The sequence below is a fragment of the Neovison vison genome, chromosome 4, assembly GCF_020171115.1.
Source record: "Neovison vison isolate M4711 chromosome 4, ASM_NN_V1, whole genome shotgun sequence".
In the NCBI taxonomy this organism is placed as follows: domain Eukaryota; kingdom Metazoa; phylum Chordata; class Mammalia; order Carnivora; family Mustelidae; genus Neogale; species Neogale vison.
The window spans coordinates 73,071,603-73,076,885 of NC_058094.1; the positions used below are offsets into that span (position 1 = coordinate 73,071,603).

The 5,283-nt window shown below is 38.8% G+C and overlaps 1 non-coding gene across 1 annotated transcript; it reads left to right on the forward strand.

Annotated features, from left to right (window-relative positions):
* The first annotated feature begins 219 nt into the window (after positions 1 to 219).
* On the forward strand, positions 220 to 363 carry LOC122905637. The gene has a single exon (XR_006384375.1). It is a non-coding gene; the product is annotated as a U4 spliceosomal RNA (small nuclear RNA).
* The last annotated feature ends 4,920 nt before the right edge of the window (positions 364 to 5,283 follow it).

Below are 5,283 nucleotides of genomic sequence, written 5' to 3' on the forward strand. Positions count from 1 at the left end.
CTGAAACAACCATAGCAGGTTTGTGTGAGATGACCAAAAAAGGACCCTGCAGGAACTCCTGCCCACTTGTCAAGGGGTCCCAGTTCTGTAATCCAGCATTTCTGCTGTTTCTTCTCCCATCAAATGTTGGCAGTTTACAAGTGAGCAAGATTAACTTTTGCTCTGGTCTACTGGATATGTCTTATAATGATCAGGTCTCCTTCTTTTTTCAAAATTATAAGCTTTGTGCAGTGGCAGTATCGTAGCCAATAAGGTTTATCCGAGGTGCGATTCTTGCTAATTGAAAACTTTTTTCAAAATTGTGTAATATTCCCAGTGATTTAAGTTCAGTGAAAAGAATTCATGGACTCACGGTTCCTATTGCATTCTTTAATATATTATCTCACAAAAAAGTAAAATTTACAGGTAAAAGCCACATGAAGTCTCTAATGTCAGTTCCCTGAAACTTGGAATGTCTGCATTCTTATATTGATAAACATTACTTCGAACACCTCATCATTCTTTCCCTGATTTAATCTAACTTATCTCCCTCTAGTCCACAGACACAATCCTCTTCTCATTTTCCAAAGGTCTCTATGCTGTGAAGCAAGATCATTTGTCTTGATCTTTCTCTGCCTTCTGGTCATCCTTAACATGGTTAACACCAACTGCTTCTGCAGAACTTCTCTAACTATAGCTGTCGGCTTCTCTACAAACTTCAGTCATCTGCACGAATTTTCAGTAGAGGAATATTCCTTTTTTTTTTTTAAGGTTTCTATTTATTTATTTAAGAGAGAGAAAGCATGAACAGATGGGAGGAGCAGAGGGAGAAGGAGAAGCATGCTCCCCACTGAGCCAGGAGCCTGATGTGGGACTTGATTCCATCACCTTGGGATCATGACTTGAGCCCAAGGCGATGCTTAACCTGCTGAGCTACCCAGGCATCCTAGAGGAATATTCCTAATTCAGCACTAATATAAGCATTGTGTCCTTGACCACTTGCATGTGACCCAGAGCACTGTCATCTAAAGCAGTGTTCTATATTATTTGGTACAGTACAGCTTTATAGAAAAAGAAAAAGTCTTGGGACCCGATGGAACAGAATTCATATACCACTGTTCATTTTCTCTTGCTGTGTAGCCAGTGACCACAACGTAATGTCTTCAAACAACACACCTTTGTTATCTCACAGTTCTGATGGATCAGAAGTCAAGGGTCCTCTGCCAGCTGTAACAGTGCAGGAAACAAATAGGTCTTGGAAGAAGAATGTGGATTCTCCTAAGATGAACCAGATAGTAACTCAAATCCCACTTGCTGTTTTGGGATGTGGTTTCATTGTTGAGCAAATTAATCCATCCCCTGGTACCTTCAGGGTCTTAAACTGGCAAGTGCTTTTCTTCTTGGTATCTGATAGTAATGACCACCAGAAGCAGTTTCCTTTTAGCTGGCAAGGCCACTAATATATATGCCTTCACAATCCTACCCCAGGGGTGTATTGACTCCCAGCCTTATATTTAGATCCCATGAATTAACCCAGTTATAATTTAGTCCATAGGGAAGGTGACATCATTAGACATAAGACTGGCCCATTACACTGATGACATTATGGTGATTGGAGCTGGTGAGCAGGAAGTAGCCACTACTCTCTATATATTTATAAGACATTTGCCTGTCAGAAAGAGCACAATAAATCCTACAAAATACCGAAGACCTTCTACCCAAGTGAAACGTAGAGCTCCAGCGGCATGAAGTCAAGGTACTCTTCTAAGGTGAAGGAGAACTTACTCTATCTGGCCCATCCTGCATTCAAAAAAGGGTCACAATACCAAGTGGGCCTCTTTGGGTTTGGGAGGGAATTTATTTCCTTGTTCATGTGTGATATTCCTTAGTTGGGTGCAATGCTTCAGCCCATTTACTGAGTGAGTGAGCTGGAAAATTGCTTGTTTTGAGTTAGGTCTGGAAAAAGAGAAGGTTCTGCAATGGTCCAGGTAGACATGCATGATGCCATTGGTGATTAAGAGAGACATGACACCCCTGAGACTCAGATACCTTGGTGGAGGGACTGCTCAGGAACAAGAGCAATAAAAATGTCTCACCTCTTTATCATACTTGGGGAAGGAAGGATAACAAGTGGAAATACGTGCTAAAAAAAAAAAAAGTAACTTGCCTGCCTATATATATATATATATATATATATTATTGAATATATTGAATATATATATATTGAATATATATATTATTGAATATATATATATATTATTGAATATATATATTATTGAATATATATATATATATATATATTATTGAAATTATGAACTTTCTGTTAACATAAACAAGAGATCATCCCCAAAGCAAAAACTTAATAGTGTTGGGTTGTGTCTTTTTTGTTTTTGTTTCTGTTTTATTTTCCCTTCTGTATCAGCAGACTCAGAAAGAAGGAGGGACAGTCTGCCCTGTTCTTAGTCCTCACCCCAGGCTTTTCAACCCCACCTATGGGCTCTGAGAAGAGTCCTCATTTTCCGTAGAGGAGGAGGCATCCTACCTGTGTAGGTCTGGAAAGATTTCCTAGACTCAAATTTAAAAAAAAAAAAAAAAGGTAGATAGATAATTTGAAGGGCCCTGTAAACAATAAAACCATTAAAGGTCAATGGATCCAAACTGCCTGGTAGCCAGAGCCCAACAAGTCAGCCTCAGTGACAGGGGAGCAAGGCTGTGAAGGACTGGGTCGGCACAAGACAGACGACTGACCAGGAAAGTTCTTCCTCTTCACTCAGACTGTCTCGGTACCAAGAGCCTTCTTAGGAATAGCTTCCCTCTGGACACATCGTGACACTGTTTTATCAAATGATTCTTCTGGGAAAGACCCTCTCATTGAGAGATGGTTGATCATAGTGGTCAACCAATGTTTCTGGAAGTTGAAAAATATTTTGTGGGTGACTCCCCCTCTCTTATGGAGCACTGCAGTCTTCTTAAGGATGCACATTTGCGTGGTGTTATGTTGGCAAAATGTAAAATGGCTTATGACTGCTCTCTTGAAACTTGTACTCTAAATTAGGGGAAAATATATGTATTTTTTTAAAGAAAAAAAATTTAATTTTTTTTTTCTTTAACGGTTCTTTTTATATAAGGTAAGAGGTAGATTTGATCAGCAGAGAAAATTTTCCAACTAAATTTAATCCTGTCTGGCCTCATTGTTCTGGAGGATTATCAGGAATTGGAACCTCCCCATTTGCTCTTTGAATAACTCAATCCAGGTTGCATTTTTAAAAAATTGTTTTCCTATGCACTTTTACTCTTTTAATATTCTTGTCTTGCTGTTACTTTGGATTAGCTAGTCTAACTAGCAATGAATTAGTTCATCTTGACAGCAATGGAACCATGAAGAACTTCATGTGGTGTTTATTTATTACAGTGTGTCCAAGTGTGTGAGTGTGGCTGTGTGTGGTACGCTAAAATACATAAGCAAGTGTCACTTAGTACTAAAGTTAAATAAATATAAAATGACCATGTAAGTGCAACACAATCTAGATATTAAAATCGGTTAAGAAGTGAGTTTAAAAAGAATTTTTAAAATTATATCTCACTGTGACTTATGTTTTTTTGGTTTTCAAGGGTTTCTGAGTATATAGGAAAATACAGTTGCCATTCTTACTGTAATTGTGATTTCATTATCACGTAATATGATGAGGAAAAGGAATTGGGGCAGTTAGCATAAGAAAAGATATAAGAGAATGTGGATTGCTTACTATTATTCATATGATTCTTTTTTTTTCTAAAGATTTATTTACTTACTTTAGAGAGAGAGTAACACACACACACACACACTTGTGCAGGTGAGTTAGGGTGGGGACAGAGGGAGAGAATCCTCAAGCTGGCTCCCTTCTGAGTGGAACCCACCGAGTCAGGGCTCAACCTCAGGACCCATGAAATCATAAACTGAGCAGAAACCAACAGCTGGATGGATGCTCAACCGAGTCACCCAGGTGCTCCTATTGATATGATTCCAAGATTTCTATCTATATATTATTCAAATTATTACATGGTTTGTGTGCTATTATCAGGGAAATCTTTGGCATAAGTACTGAAAGTATATATTTTAGTACTTTGACTTTTAAGCTTTTAAGAAAGATCTTTCAGTATGAACAAATTGTGAATGTGTGCTAAAGTAATAGAAAATGAGAATCCAAAAGACTTCACTAAAAAAAGCACATATCTAAATATCCACAGTACTTACGATATGACTTCTTTTATTTTACTTCAGTATGGCTTATTTATAAATCATCACAGAAGGTAAAACAATTGGAGGGGAAGTTCGAGCACAACAGGAAAAATACAACTATTCTTTGCCTGACCCCTACTGTTCACAGAAAGTAAGTGTGGCAAAGGAAACAGCAAAGGAAAACCTTGGCAGTTTGTTTTAATCCGTGGTATTTTGTTTCATTCAAAAGAGAGACTGGACTTTGAGAGACAAACTGAGGGTTTTGGAGGGGAGGGATGGAGGGTGTTGTGAGCCTGGTGGTGGGTATTGCGGAGGGCATGTATTGCACGGAGCATTGGGGGTGGTGCATAAACAATGAATCTTGGAACATTGAAATAAAATCAAATTAAATTAAGAAAAAAAAAAGAAAAAACATGTTTCTGGATAAAATAATTCACTGAACCATACACTTAGCAAAGAAACAGAAACCTAGAGCCCAGATATTTTCAAAGTCGGCCTCTGCATCTGATAGAAGGGAAATTTGAGAAACTGATTTCAAGGCCATGGAGTGCAGTTTGAATTGGTTTGTGGGGTCCCTCTTACTTCGCCCTCATTCCACTGGTATTGAATCCATTCTACCAGTGCAGGAAAATAATCTTCTGGATTTCAAACCCATCTACCACTACCCTACCACCCCAAACAGCATCACCATCATCACCAAGATAAGGAATGTCATCCAGGACAACTACCTCTCTTTCCACGAAACAGGTTCTCTCTCCTCCCGGTGGCTATGAAGACAAACAGATGTTACTCAAGCAGAGTGAAAGACGGGGACGCTGTCTTTTCTGCTTTCCTTAGGGCAAACTGAAGTAATTGCTTAATATTGCTCCCCAACAATCGCAATTGATATGGCTTTTTTTTTTTTTGACACAGAGCTTCTTAGGATTCACCCCATTAAGTTTTCTTCGCCATTTTCTCTGCCTGTGGATAATCCCCTCATGTAGTTGGAAGACCCCTGAAGATTTGCATGGACCGTCAAACCACGTGACCTCATCAACCAGTCGGTTCTGCTTCTTTGTAGAGCTCCGAAAACCAAAAAGGAGAAC